This window comes from Parasteatoda tepidariorum, chromosome 2 (assembly GCF_043381705.1).
Source record: "Parasteatoda tepidariorum isolate YZ-2023 chromosome 2, CAS_Ptep_4.0, whole genome shotgun sequence".
Lineage (NCBI taxonomy): Eukaryota > Metazoa > Arthropoda > Arachnida > Araneae > Theridiidae > Parasteatoda > Parasteatoda tepidariorum.
Genome location: NC_092205.1, coordinates 44,046,918 through 44,063,593, shown reverse-complemented (window position 1 = coordinate 44,063,593; position 16,676 = coordinate 44,046,918). Strand labels below are relative to the sequence as shown.

The 16,676-nt window shown below is 26.7% G+C and overlaps 1 protein-coding gene across 1 annotated transcript in view; it reads right to left on the bottom strand.

Annotated features, from left to right (window-relative positions):
- LOC107436597 (ankyrin repeat and sterile alpha motif domain-containing protein 1B) overlaps nucleotides 1-16,676 on the bottom strand; it is a 79,095-nt gene that overhangs the window by 50,525 nt on the left and 11,894 nt on the right. The window lies entirely within an intron of this gene.

Genomic DNA, 16,676 nt, shown 5'->3' with positions numbered 1-16,676 from the left:
TTATCAAAGCTTTTAAACGTCAAAATATAATGATCATATATCATAAAAGTGCCCATTCATACTTTAAGAAATAAGTGTACGATTAGATGTGAGATTGGCTAAAAATTTATGACGATATATTGCATGAATGGTCAATCTCCCAAAATTGTTTGAGTTATAAAGACTTAAAAATTAAATAGTCACTACAAACTTTGTCTAGGTAGTCATTCTAACACGCAGAAGTGTCAAGCTAAGATCAAGTGTCCTTAAGATCAACGCTTTCCGCTCCACCCCCCTTTTCACTTAGACCTTTGATTAAAATTAGGCAAATGACATTTTATCTCGAAAAATATTAATTTCCTCTTCATTTCCACATGAAATTATTAGTTCAGATTAAGCAAATGTTATTTTATATCGAAAAATATTCATTTATTAGTCCCATTTTTACATTGAGGCTATTAATTGAAATCATAGAAATGTCATTTTCTGCTGCAAAATATCGATTCTTTTCTCGTTTCACACACGGGGATTTTTGATTAAGATAGCGTGACATCTAAATAAATTTTTGCCAATTCCATTAAAGTCTAATTTTTGTAATATATGTGAAGGGGCTTTTTGATAAAAAGAAATTAGCTTTACCAAACTTCTTTGAATATCATCACAAAACAAGCAAACAAAAATTTTGCTTTAAATATTTGTCTTTAAATAAACTTTCTAACCATTGACGCCATAATATAATTTTTTACAGGAATAATTATAATGATAATATTAATAATAATAATAAATTTTAATTGGAAAATATTGGCTTCCATTTATAAATAGTTGAATTTCAGAGAAAAATCTTGCCTTTTACCTTTTCAGAAAAGGAACGTTATTATTTCTTTAAAAATCTATCATGTATAACTCTTTTTTTTTTGTCTTCAAATAATTAGAGCTATGTTTTTTTTAAAAAAGAGAAAATATTTCGAAATATCTCATCTCACAAAATTACTTATTAAAAACTTATTACTAAACTTACGAAATTAGTAGCAGACAGTTTGAAAAAACGAAAGAATAAAAAATTGCTTATTATTACTTCTATAAAAATCAGGGAAATATTCTTCTACTTTTACAAATATTCAAAACAATATCGTATTAATCGAGAAAACATTTAAATATTTCAAAAAATCTTGTCTTGTAAAATGATTAATTAAAAAGCTTATTATTAAACTTGCAAAATTAGTACTAGACTCTTTAAAGGAAAGGAAGAATAAAAAGGGTTTATTATTACTTCTATAAATAAAAAAAAATACTTAAAATATTCTTCTATTTTTACATATATTCAAAACAATATCTTATAAATCGAGAAAGCATGCATATATTTCGTAAAATCATGTCTTCGTTTTTTATATACATTTAAAATTGTTTTACTTTAATAGAAAAAAAAACATTTAAATCCCCCCCCCAAAAAAAATTATAAAATATAAAAATAAAATTAACAATATCCTCAAAGATTTATTTTACTATTTAGATCAATTTTATTTTTATTTTATTATTTACATCAATTTTATTCTTGCATCAAACATCTCACAAAAAATCCGATCTTAATAAACTATTAATTCTTTTAAAAAAATGTCGAAAACACCTCTGTTTTAATAAATATTAAAATTGTCACAGTTAAGAAATAAAGGAAACATTCAATATTTGTACTACAAAAAAAAACATAAAAATAAAACCTCAACGATATTCTCAAAGACTTTTTTACTGCTCAAAACCAATTTGACTCGATCATTTCAGCAAAAATAACACAACGCACTCCCAAAGATAAGAGAAATATTAAAAATCAATAAGCTTCTTTTGAAAAAGCGTGAGGCTGTTTTTATAGCTAGAACCTCACACTTTCTCCTGAGCAGCACTTTCCCAAATTGACTCTATAACGGATTTATTTTTATTCGTTTATTGCTTCTAAATGCCCTGTGTTGCGCCCAGGTATGAAGATGGTTGCTAAAAAGATGCAGCCTTTCTCTTATGAATATTTTGGCTCAATGCCAATGACGTCAGTGTGGGCAAAACATGGGCAAGGGGCTGAAGTATTAAAGGAAGCCAGTTGTTATTTTTGGAAACACTTTGTAAGATCATCTTGTATATTTAAAGCTTTATCTATGTCTTCCTTATTTAAATCAAATTAGTCTGAAAGATTTCGATGCGTTTATGAAGAAAGGTTTTGATTTAGTTAAGAAAAGGGAAGATATCTGTATATAAAATTATTAAGAGTTTTACTGTAATGAAATCTAATCATTCAAAATAATAAAAATCATTCAATATATATTTTTTGAGCAAAAATAATTTTTAAAAAATATATTATTTTCGATAAAGAGAAAAGTAATATATTTTCTATTATTTTTGCATAAAAAGTATTTCTTGAGTGATTTTATTATTTTTATGATAAAGAAAAAAGTACACATATGGTCACACATATCAAAAGCATAACGTCAAATTTTATCACGTGCAGAAAATATTTTAAACAATGGACATTAAAAAGAAAACATTAAAAAAATGACAATATGCACTAAAATTTGTTCAAAATTATTAGTAAAAATAATAAAGTTTTGAATAATTTTAGGTAAATAAGGATTAGTTACATTTATTTCTAATATTTAGACAATAAATAACAATGTTCATTAATGTTTAGACATTTTTATTTTATTTCATTTTATATTTTTATTTCACACCTGAAGTTGATTGAACATGCAATAACTTAGTAGTTTAGAACTTTGAATTTTTCAAAAATAATTTTTACCAGGTGAAAAAATTTAAAAAACATTTAAGTCTATTGAACAAACTAATAAATAATTTTGGAAATTCAAAAGAAAAATCTTTTCATTTTTTATTTTATTTATTTAACTATGTATTAAATTATTATTTTATTAGCTATGTGTTGCATGATGAGTTGAATTTTTAGTTCCATTGATAAGTAATTTTGCTGAATTAGGAACACAATGTTTACACATTTAAAAAAAATAGAAGAAACAGATTTCATTATTAAATTTTGATGATGATAAATCATAAATGTATCTAGAACCTTTCACCAAATAGATGAAACATACCGAGTAAACAACTTCATAAATTAAGTTCCTCAAACAGCAGTCTTTAAATCTTAGAAAACATTCCACGACACACTTGGCAAATTGCCTGTTAGCCTCTGACGTCATCTAGTCCAGTGCATCATGACAAATAATGATTTATCACTTAAAAAATATGACAGAGTTTTCTTTTTTTTACTTCTTCTTTTTTTAGCCTGGGTGATAATTCTCTGTTGAAATAGGGCTTCAAGGGCGATTTTGATCAATTATTTTTTTAACTCAAAAACGATAAATGTCATTTCCACTGCAATTTTTCAAAAAGCATTAACAATATATTTATTTAATGTTTTCTTTATATTCTCATTTAAGTAAAGTTAGATTACAGAACAAAGAACTATTATAATATATTATTATTATAACTTCTGATTGATTTTGTAACAGGAAATCACGAATTTGTAAAAATGACTAAACTTAATAGCGGTAGACGTAAAAAGGTTGAATCACACACTCAACCACACTAATAGCGCTACGCAATAGGAAAAAGAAAAGAAGGAAAAAGAGAAAATAAATCGGTATCGCAATTTCCTAAAATCGGAAAGCACGGCAAAATTGTTTTTTCAAAAATATGTTAGTTTGCTTTTTAATAATTTAAATCCATAATGTTTTATTTGGCTGAGAAATATTTCAAAATTTCTATTTCTTTAAGTCCTGCTGAAATGACATTCTAAGTTAGAATCTCTATCCCCGAAAAATGGGTTCAGGTCTAAGTTGTAATTGGTGCCAAACACAATGTTAATTGTTATAGTTAATTGCTAATTGCCGTTTAACTATCGATTATTGCACACAGTGCAAATTAACTATAACCCTATTACAATGTTTAACACTAGATTGCTTAAGGAAGTCATTTTGACTGCTTTTTAATTTCAATTAGAAAAACAATGGTGTACATAATGACGCAATTTCTTAGAATTTTGTGACTTTTTGTACAACATATAACTTTTTTTATTGTTAATATTAACTAATAACTTGCTGTGTAACTGTACATAATATAAAAAAATATTAAAAATTAATTTTAAGAAAATTTATTTAATCTTTTTACAATTTGGCAATCACTTTTGGGCAATATAGGTAGATACTAAATTTCAGTCTTTCTAGTGTTAATTGAATCATGCACCCGTTTAAATAGATCTATAATATCACGTGATAAATTTTAAAAAATTAACACCATAATATTCTTCCACTTGAAAACCATATTCAGATGTTAATTTAAATATCATAGTTCCCCACAAATCCCTTAATAACAAAGCAACCTTCTAGCAGAGTTGAAAAACTTTTCTTAAGCCGTCAACATTTAGTGATTCCATTCCAAGAATCCTAAATTAACGCTAGGAATCAACAGTATTTTTCAAGTACATTAAATTTTTAAAGAATGCTATAATTCAAAAGGTTTCGAAATTTTCTAACAATGCATAGTTCAATCACTTTTGAAACTGTTTTCTTACAAAAATAATGACTGCAAGAATTATTACAAGAATAGGACTGCAAGATATTACTATCATATGAACTATAATTTTTTTAACAAAAAATTTTCATAAAAAATCGATTATTTTTGCAACACACTGTTAAAAATTTTTTTAACACATTGACCCTAAATATCGTTTTAATACGCTGCAACCTTAATTCAGTGTAAAACTGAAAACTATGTCATCGTTAAAATCAATCCCTCAGAAACTTGAATACATAAATATTACGGCTCACATTGAGCGGAACAAATTTTGCACGATTAATGTACCGATATTATGGTTCAGCGTCAATCAAATTTTTGGAATTTATTTTTGAAGTAATGCATCTCATTTAATTTAGCACTTATTAAGGTTTAAGCGAATTCTGCACGATTAATGTACCGATTTTACGATTTATCATTGAATCTATTTTTTCGGAAAATATATTTGAAGTAATTCAATTTAACACATTATTAACGTTGAAGCAAATTTTGCACGCTTAATGAACCGTATTATGGATTCGCGTTGAAGTAACTTTTTGGAATTTTAAGTTAATCCATATAATTCAATTTAGTTCTTATTAAGGTTGAAAATTTTGCCCTATTAATGTACCGAAATTATGGTTCAGCGATGAACCAATTTTTCGGAGAGTATTTTTGAATTTAATCGATTAAATTTAATTTAACACCTTATTAAGGTTGAAGCAAATTTTTGCACAATTAATGTACTGAAATTATGGTTCAGCGATGAACCAATTTTCATAGTATATTTTATCTATATACTGATAATACATTTCCTCCAAGAATTCCCTCCTCTTTTTTTTTCTACAATTTGATACAGTTTTTTTTTTTAAGAAAACATTTTATTCTAATGGCTCCATTCAAAACCTAGACAATGCAAAATTGGGTTAAATTTTTCTTCCATGTGTAACAAGTTTAAAAAGTCATAATGAGAGAATGTTGAACAAGTAAAAGTTAGTTGACAATAAGAAATACTCAAGTCTTGTACTGAAACAAACGAACTCATAGTACAATAGATATCATGACACAAAACATCAAGTAAAATCACTTAATAATAATGTTTAGAGACTGATATAACATCTATTAACAATGTCTTTCCATATATGACCCAATATTCTTTGAAGATTAACGAGAAATAATCAACCACTTTCCTTACCAGAAATAGCCGTTGCAGGTTCAGTAGAACGCTTAGTTATTTAACGATGATTTGTTTAAAATATAATACAAGAGAACATATTGTATTAATTTTATTAAATTATTTACTATTTCTCCTTGATGTTTTTCCTTAAGGGTGAATGAAGAACTTTCATGTTTTTTATTTCCTTAATTTTATTCATTGAGTTGAACTACAAGCGTTTCTGAAGCTATAAACTATATTTAAAATGATATTTCTAAATATTTATTAAAGATGACTGCTTGAAATTTGGGAACGTATATTTTAGTTACTTCGATTTGCATTCAAGAATGTTTCATATTTGTTTAAATATATTACTATTAAATCATAAGTACTTACATCAAGAAATTAGAAACATTACATCTAAACATTATATTACGTTACATCAAAAATGAGAAACATTACATCTAAACATTATATAATTTCACATCAAAAATTAGAAAAATTATTTCTTAAAATTGTTAAAATAATCCATAGAATAATTGTGAGTATTTTTTGAATACTTTCTAATAGTTGCATCTTATGGTCTAATCTTTCTAATAGTTTCATCAAAAATGAGAAACATTACATCTAAACATTATATTATGCCACATCAAAAATTTGAAACATTAATTCTTAAAATTGTTAAAATAATCCATAGAATAATTGTGAGTATTTTTTTAATACTTTCTAATAGTTGCAAAAGTATATATAAAAATAAAGTATGATCATTACTTGAATGGTAACAAATGCAAAATGCTTGTAAAAATGTTAAAAATAAATGAAAAAATTAATATAAAAAAATAAATAAAAAGTAAACCTGGCAAACTAACCATAACTTTGGAAAACAAAAGCAAATTTCACTCACTTTCTATTCAAATGAAAAAAAGAAAAAATAACCTATTTTTACATTTATATTTTATGTATTTGTACATAAGGTGCTGTATTTTTTCAACTTATCCCGCACATAAACGAGGCTAAGTTTTATGCAAACAGCAATGACCCATACATTTTCGGGATTAACTATTTTTCTCAGTCATTCTTATTTAACACACAAAAAAAAAATGAAGCAAAGTTATTCTTACAAAAGAATTTATCAAAAAACATTCTCTTTTACTCTTTTTTTTTCTTGTTCGTAGAAGGTATCATTTTGTCTCATTACTTTAAAAGATAACAAAAGACGCGCCTTCATCAACAATGAAAAAGAGATTTGTTCTTCGCGGAACTTACCATTCCAGTTTGAGTAATAGCAGTGCAATGGAGCATGACCCAAAACACAGGTGTATTTAGTTTTAATGTAGATATAAAACATGGTCATTATATTATTCGATACAATGGTTTCAATACTCATAGTATTTAGCGTCACGTGTTTAGAATACCGATTCCTGTTTCTGGGATTATCCGATGTTAGACGTTTGATTCTCAGTATGAATCTATATTGGTTTTCAAATTTTAAAAGATGTTTGTTGTGTTTTTCTGTCATTATAATTAGAATGATATTAAAACCATTATACATTTGACACAATGGTTTCAATATACATAATATTTAGAGTCGCGTGCTTAGAATACAGATTCATATTTTAGGGATTATTCAGCGCCATCCAGACGAATAAAGTATGGTCAGAACTACCAGATAGGAAAAACAGAAAACTCGGTATTTTTACGAAAGTGCTTTGGTATTGATTTTGCTAAAATTAACAATAAAATATGATTTTATAATAGGAGATGAAATTTGGTGAGTGTGGTGAAATTTGATAATTTTATCATGATTCCTTAGGGCATGGTATGCAAACCATTTATTCGGAGAAATTTACTTTTCAGTTTTATATTTTTTATTAAATGTGTGGTAATATAAACTATAATATTGAAAACTAGAATTTCTGACAAACAGTTACCATATGAGTGGAAAAATTACCAAATGAATGGTTTAAATACTGTATGTTTAGGTTTTATGCGTATTACNTTTTTTTTTTTTTTTTTGATATGATGATTCAGTACGATAATTTTACCAGAATTTTTTTATCCGTGTGAAATTTCGGGAAAATTTTAGATTTTAAGCTACAAAATGTTTAAAATTTAAAGTTTTATTCCTTATTTAGCTGGATACTAAGCTTTAGATTTTAAGCAACACACGTTTCGTGAGAAAAACGTAAATACTAAATGTGGATGATATTAATTTTCAAACTAAAAAGCATGTTTAAGTTTTGTCAAAATTATATTTCTTTATCATTATTAAAGGCAAATTACAATTGAAATGATTAGAAGAAATATATATGAACAATTATATGTGAAGGGATAATCAAAAACTATTTTCGCAAATTCGTTTTATTTATTGCGCAAAACTGGCAAAAAAGTTGACTATTGAAGTTTATAGACATCAGAAAAATCTACGACATACTATAGTATAAAGATTCTAATTACCTATAACATCAAAAACCATAAAAATCAGGTGAATAGCTTCAGAAAAAAAAGTTTAAAAATACGTTTATGTGAAAATGCGATTGAAATTTAAAGATTTTTAAGTTTGAAGAGAATTTGTGGCATATTATGGAAGGCACCATTATTATGGTTTAAAATTGCGGGCAAAATTATAAACACCCCCTCCCCCCACGAATTATTTTTAATCAAATAATCGGATCTTCACATTCTAGAACTCAACTCAATTCCTTAAACAGCTGTAAAAGTTTAGATAACTTACAATTCAAAATTGTTTCAAATAAAATTATTAAAAATAATAATTATTGACTAAAATTTATATTTTGCATTAAATTATCTTTGAATAAACAAATTTTATAATTGCGTGCAAAAATTTTTCAATTCTCTTAAAAAAGTTCTTGAGACATGATGAAATACACGAAATGTGAAATTAACATTAAGAAGTTTCAACTTTGGAGAGCTCTCCAGACCAAACTATTGGGACCAGATTACAGCTACTATACTTTGGGGGTCAAAAATTTAAATCCACCGAAAAAAAAGGTATGCTTATTTACAGAAAAAACAGTTTTGTGTTTAATTTCGTAAATTAAAATATCGTTTGCACTAATTAGTTAACATATTTGAGGTCACCCCTTGAACCATTACTATTGAGTGAAGATCCGATCATTAGATCAAAAGTTATTTAGGGTGGTTCATTTATTTTTTGCGCTTTGTACAGCCCTCTTTTCCTCACTGTAACTCATCCAAAAAGTTGAATTTTGGAAACACCGTTTCAAGACATTATTTAACACATTAATTCCCAGAAAATCAAGGGAGGAAAATTTAATCTATTTTATCTTCTTTTTATATAAATAAATTATATACTGTTTTGTGCGTGAAATATCTTTAATATGAAAAAATTTCCTTTCTATTGCAAACTCTTTATCATCTAAATAAATTTGATTAAATACCTGCCCATTTAGATGTCACTACTATTAAAAGATTTATAATAAATAAAACTCCTGAGTTGAAACTTAAAATTATGCAGCGGGGCTAATACTATTTATATTTATAACCATTAATTCTTTTTGATGTAAAGTATAATATAAAACTCCTACAAACAAAGTATTACAATGTCGGAATTACTAATTGTGACTTGTGGTATATACCTATACTGGTGAGATTTGGGTCATTTGTTTTCGAGAATGTTTAAGAAAATTGTAATCTTTATTGCTTTTTTAATAGCTAAAGAATTATTAATTAATTAATAATTCAAGTTCAAAGTCAATGCTTAAATAAACTTTTTTTTCGACTATTTTAATTACGGATTTTTTTTTATAAAAAAAACATAGATATAGAAAATAAAATAAACAAACTAATTCGAATCATGCGTGGGTTTTATGATCATTTACTTCAGATGTCGCCTGGTTAAAAGTGTCAACATTGATTGAGAAAGCGTATAATTTGAGACATGTGCGTTGGCGTTAAGACATTTAATATCAAATGTCTTTTAAAACTACCAAAAAAAAAACACATCATAAATATTAAAACTCTAAAAGCGTTTGTTATGGTAAACACGTGTTAAAATCCATTAATAATACTATTTTTGAAAACAAAATATTACGAGCATTTTAAACTTTCTCTAATAAAGAAATCATCAATTATGAGTACACTATTTAAAGACAAAAAATGGCATAAAATTATTAAAAGTAATAATCTGTTCCTATTTTAAAACTCATTTTATGAATCAACTCATCATCTAAATCAACTCATTTTATGAAGAAAAAGTTACTATGCACGTTCTGTGATGTCCAAAAGAGAAAGGAGATCCGATGACTTCAAATTAAAAACTATTTTTAAATATTAAAAAACTATTTTTAAATATTAAAAAAACTATTTTTAAGTATTAAGAAACTATTTTTTATTGTTAAAAAAAACTATTTTTAAATATTACTATGTGATATCCAAAAGAGAAAGGAGATCCAAAGACTTCAAATTAAAATATATTTAAACATTAAAGAAGTAACACTTCAATAAAATTCAGATCATTTTTAATTTCGAAAAACTCACTGTCCCGCCACAATTCATTCAACTAAACTAACACAACATTTAGTCAATTATTCTAATTTCCGCCATAACCTCCAAGATTCGTACCAATCTACGTTTTTATTATGCAAAAAGATAATTACTATGCACGTTCTTTGATGGCCAAAAGAGAAAGAAGATCCGATGATTTCCTTCCTTTTGCAAATGAGAAATGAAATTAATTGAGGAAATGCAGAGTGATGAATCCACAAGTTCAGCCATCTGTTTCATTGCACCCCACCATCGAAATTGAGCGACAAATTTGCTGCTCCTCAATATCTGTATATCCGGCTTATGGATATATTGCGCACAATTTCAACGCCATTTTAGCAGACAGTTTGTTGAACTTGACACTATGGTCAGTGAATAGGAAAATATAAAAGTAATTAATTCAAGAGGATAAAAAAATAAGCCTTGAGTTTGAAAGAAAATCACGTAAGTGATGACGAAATATTTAAAATATTATTTTAAACACAAGTTTATAAATTATTTACTCAGTTTATACATTAAATGCAATTAATTTATAAACTATCAAAATGTATAAATTAATTTATAAATTGCACCTAATTAAAGACTATTTTATCAAATAGTTTGTTGAACTTGACACTATGGATTAAAGAATATAAAATAATAAAAAAATAAAGAATTAAATATTGTATAAAATAATGAAGTAGTAAAGAATAGAATAATAAAGTAGAAATAGAAAAATAAAATAACGAAGTAATTAATTCAAGATGATGAAAAATAAGCATAGACATAAGAAAACAAGCAAGTGGGGATAAAATATTTGTTAAAATATTATTTTTAAGACAGGTTTATAAATAACATTTGCTTAGTTAGTTAATGGAATTTATAAGTAAGTGTCTTTATACAACTATGCCTTTTATACAACTATGCATAATGAATAATCATTTCGATTTTCTTTTTTTTTCTCCAATTCTTCAGACAAAGATAACTGATAGTTACAAGAATTTAATAGTTGAATAAACATTTCTATGTCATAAATCTTTACAGATTTTAAATTAAAGAACTGAATTTTTCAAACTAAATTAATCAAGTTGAAAACAACCATTTGAACTGTATATATACAAACACAAAATGACGCAAACGATATTTTAGGGAAAATAATCATATAATTGGCTTCTTCAAGAGTATGGTTGACATAAGCATCTATTTGATAATTAGACACTAAAAAGCAACAGGGCTGATAAAAAATTCTTACTTTTGTAAAAACTTTTAAACTAATGTGCGACTATGAACTTTAAATTTGGAGTATTAAAAGTACTTTGGTACATTTTCAAAATTCAATTAAGATCTAAGTTACCTCTTTTCCCTGAAATAAATTACTAACATTGAATTTTCTTTGTATTAAGATTACAAATTAGTTTCTTCGTATGACAAGGTAATTTTAATCTAATTTATACGAGTATGTAACACTTTATTTAGCATCAAAATTATTTGTAGTTTTTTAGTGCAAATTAAATTAGCGGTACTTTTTTAGTGTTGTTACAAATTTGCATTATGTTATGATTAAAAACAATACCAATAAAAAAGACTAGAAAACAGTTGCATGAACACGTAAATTACAGTAGCACAATACAAAATGACTCATTTTTGAAGTAAAAAGTGATAAATAAAAAGTAAAGGAACAGAAAGTAAAATATTTTATTCATACTAAAAATGAAAGGAAAAATATAATAATGATTTATTACTTTATTAGTGATACCTAAAACATTTCCATTCAAAGAATAAAGTTTTTAGAATACAATTGAAAATCAAATTGTTTACGAATATAACAAAGGAGACAGTCTGTACTAAGGACATACATCATGGACATGCATCACTTATAGAGCCTTACTTTCATTCAAAACAAATAAGATTCTGCTTTGGTAGTACGATTGTATGTAAAATATTTATATTTTTTATCTCCTTTTTCAACTCTTCTTAATCCTTTTTTAAACTCTATTTAATTTTTTTAATTAAAAATCTATAAAAAATATCAAAAATTAGCACTAAAATTTCAGTTGAGAATGAAAACCAATCAAATAAATATGATATTGGCTTGGTAAACTAATCTTAATATAAACTAATCAAATCCCACATACTTACAGATGTTTAAGGTTAAATCAATTAATGACTTTTTCTAAAATAATTTTATAGCCGGTTTTTTTTCTAATATTACAACCAGATAATTGGTATTTGATGGAAAATGTAATATTTCGTTGAATATTACCGTGCATTTTTGTAATAAATACAAACTGTTACGAGCAAGATTTTTATCAGAATATCGAAAAAATGAAGCCAACTGTATGAGTAAATAAATACCATTAAGTAATCGATCCCATCACTGGGTACGAGGTGATTTTTCGATTCTTTCATAAATGCCATAAGCAGTATACGTAATGCGCAAAAAAATAAAAAATAATAAAAAAAAATAAAAACCTTTCTGATTAACTTTTGATCTAATGATCGGATTTTCACGTTCTAGTACTCAATCTTAATGGTTCGTAAGAGTGATCCTAAATATGCTAATTAATAAGCGAAGGGGATATTTTAGGTCACGAAATCAAGTACAAAAATAGATTTTCTCTGAATAAACAAACCTTTTTACAACGGACTCAGTATTCTGACCCCAAATATATAGGAGGTAACCCCAATATGGGAAATATAGTCTCAATAGTTTGGTCAGGAGAGCTGTCCGAAGCTTGAATCCCTTAGTGTTAATTTTATTTTTTGCGTATTTCGCTATAACTCGAATTTTAAGCAGCAGACTATTTTGAAAATCAATTTCTCAGGAACTATTCGACCGATTTCGCTTAAGTTTTACATTTTGCCACAAATAATTAAATTCCTTAAAATTATCCAAAAAATTGTATACCTGTTGTATTTTTTACCATTTTTAAATAAAATAATAAAAATTAATAATAATACCACAAATATCTCAATTAATTCATGCAGGCGATATTTTAAGATCAGAAATCATACTTAAAAATTATTATTTGCAACGAAATGATAATTTACAGTGATAAATGATAATTTACATCAAAATTTATAAACTGATATTATCAGGTCATCATATAGTATTTGTGATATTTAATTTCATGATAATCAATTCAATTAAACTAGTAGAGATTTCTATAACCTTTGTAAACTTGTTCACGGAAGATAAAAGGAATAACACGGAAATTCTTCACCATACGCGCTTCATAATAGCATTTCCTTGTTATTGTTCTCTCATTTTTGGATGTCCTGTGTTTCCGTTTTTTAAAGTGTGGTGAAACCGAGAACTCTTTTGTATTTATGATTAATGGCTACTTTAGTATTGTCAAGATTCCTTGAAACTGAGAAGAAATGTGAACTCGGTTCTGAAAAAAAACTGTTAGGCAATTCCATTCATTATTATCTCTTAAAATATTAAATTGCAATAAAAACTTTCAAGCGTATATTTTTTTGCATAAACGTCTTTAAGTTTGAGAACATTGTAGCGTCATTGAGTTTTTATTATTATTATCATTGTTATTGATATTATTATTGTTCACCTATAATTTTTACTTTATTTTATGACCGGCGTTGAACAGCTGACTCAATTCTGAGTTTAAGACTATTTGATGCTCAAATCCATAACTTTAAAATTTTGAACCCAACGCAGAAGACAAGGGAATTCCTGGATCAAGCATTGGGAGAAAACTCTTGGACTTTTCGATGGAACTAATACGCATTTGCGTTACATAAAAAGAAAAACCATAAAAGCCTCCAACGGTCAAAATATTTACGAGCATTTTTATATTAATTATATATTTTTCATTTCAAACAATCAAAATTTACCAAAAAATTTGTTCAATTGCAAAAAAAGTATATCATTAAAGGATTAAAATTAATTTTTATATTCAAAGCCATTAAATGTCTTTTACCCATGGCTATGTTAGTTTTGCTTTCAATAGACTTAACTTAAATTTTGGAATTCATCAATTAAAATTACATAATTCAAGAGATTGAAAAAAATATCCACATCCTACAACTAATACAATTTCGATCATTGCTCAATTAAACTTTAACTGCAAAATCTATTTTGACGTTAAGTTTTGCGAAATAAAAAATTTGATTAACCGTAATTTTTACAGTAATATTTATTGTAAAGTTACCGAATAACTGTAATTAAATAAATATTACTGCAAAAAGTACGGTATAAAATTTCACGGTAAAAATTCATTTTATGATAAGATGGATCTTACGGGTATCAATACTTTTTACGGTAATTTTATCCAAGATTTTATACAGTGAAGAGTTATGTTTAAATATGAAGGAAAAAAATAATATTAAGCGGTTCTGCCGACTTAAATTAGCATTATATCTTCCAAATTGCAATTATCCCTCTCCTAATAAAGGGTAAAAAATTAAAATTCGTTAAAAAAATATAGGCGAGGAGATAAAATAAATTAAATAATGAAAAAACCTGACTCAACTCAAACAACAAACATTATTTTTCAGGAGTTGCATGAAAACTATTTCTTAAACCATAAAATGAAATTCTGAAACTTTCAAGTACGATTACCAAGTTTGCTACTTTGTTAAATGATTGGAAGAAATTTTTTCCTGAAAAAAAAAGGCCTTTAGAAGTATTTCTCCAAGCCAAGAACTATAACCATATTTATTTCACGTTAAAAATTCATTTCTTTTTTTTCTCTCAAAACTAAATAATAAAAAAAATGCAACATCGCTTACAAAACGTTCATACAGAGGGGGGAGGGGACATATGCGCATCGTTATTCATCTTTAATACTTTTCTTGATCTTCAATCGATTCTGAGAAGTTGGAAAAGGAAAAACGTGATTCCGAAGAAAAGAAACAGTAATCATTGTATTGACTTTTCCATAAGAATTTTGACGAGGCAAACAACGTCAATTCTTGTGTTAGGGTGAATAAAAAATTCAAGATTTTTCTTCGTTTCCGACACCGTAATAGGAGCTCGTAAAAAATGTATAACAACAGACTTTTCTGGGTAAGATCGTAATTCTTTCTTTTATCTAAACGGGAGTGGGAGAATCTAAAATCGATAAAGATGGAAGATTCGAAATGAATTATTTTTGTTTTTTGTAAAGGCCATTAGTTTGTATGCCTTAATCATTTGTGTCATAAAAGGAATTTCCTTGGATTTGGGATAAACTAGAATATAAATTTGATACAATTTACTGAAAAGACACAACGATATTTATGTTGATTTGAGGCTGTAATCATCTAATGAGAAAACTTTGAATTTTTATTTTTGTTAAAAGGAAATGTTAAAAAAAGTTTTTATTTTTTACACTTTTCATAAACTATTGTTGTAGAAATTCCTAGCAACAATTTTACTTTGGCTCCAGTTGGGTTCCAAAATTGGTTCGATATGGGCCTTATAAGAATATTTACCAAGGGACCAATATTGAGATGTCTGAATTTTTTAATATTGGTCCTAGAATGGCCTATAAAGGGCCCACATTGGCCAATATTACACCTACATTTACTAAATAATAGATATAAAATATCGGGTGAATCTGACAATGCTATATAGGACCGATATTGGATGTAAAGTGGCTGTAAAATATCGGGTGAATCACAAAATTCTATATAAGGCCAAGATCAGAAAAATAAAGGCCCTCTGAACGCTTACTGAGCCAAGGTTTAAGAAAATTGGCCTAATGAGGGCCCAAGTTATTTAGCTGTTAGTGAATATTGGTTACTGTCCTCGAAAACTGCCTACTTCTTTTATTAATTTTCAGTTGAATTCCCTGTCTAAATTAATGCATTTAATTCTTTATTTTAATATTAATCCTAATAAAATGATTAAATAATTAAAGAGCTTAGTTTTCGCAGCAAAACTAGATAGCACTCAAAAGAAATGAGCTACAAAAACTCGGTTGGTGGGACTCTCTCGGAGGTGACAAAAAAAATTGAAAATTACATGATAGAAAACCAATGCCAAAGAAAGGGTCGGAATTGAAACTCTGAAGAAGGCCAGGGCTCGTAATGGGGTGCCGTTTCCAGTGAATTTATTTTGCATATGTCATTGGATGAGAAGATAGATATGTCATTGGATCAATCTTTGAATGTATTTAAAATGGTAGGAGGTTCTAAGTGCTACAAACAGTCAACAAGTAAACTTCGAAAGTTTCTTTTTTTCCTTTCGTGGTAAAATGGTAAGAGTCGGAACATAACAGCACGAACAGTATGAATAAGAGTAGCTTGCCGACAAGAAATAAAGGCAAAGATATAATAGTTACTTCTTATTGTTAACGCGTAAAGCTTTCAGCTGATTTCTCAAAATGCAAGCTTACATCTTCTCAACTCTTCAATTATTAAAATGTGTATGTTTTTAATTTTATGAATCATTTCTTAATGAAGTTACAAATTTTCATGCTACTGAAAACAAAAATAAAGAAAGTAAAATGAAATGAAAAATAGTGGCGTCTACTTTACACCAAGT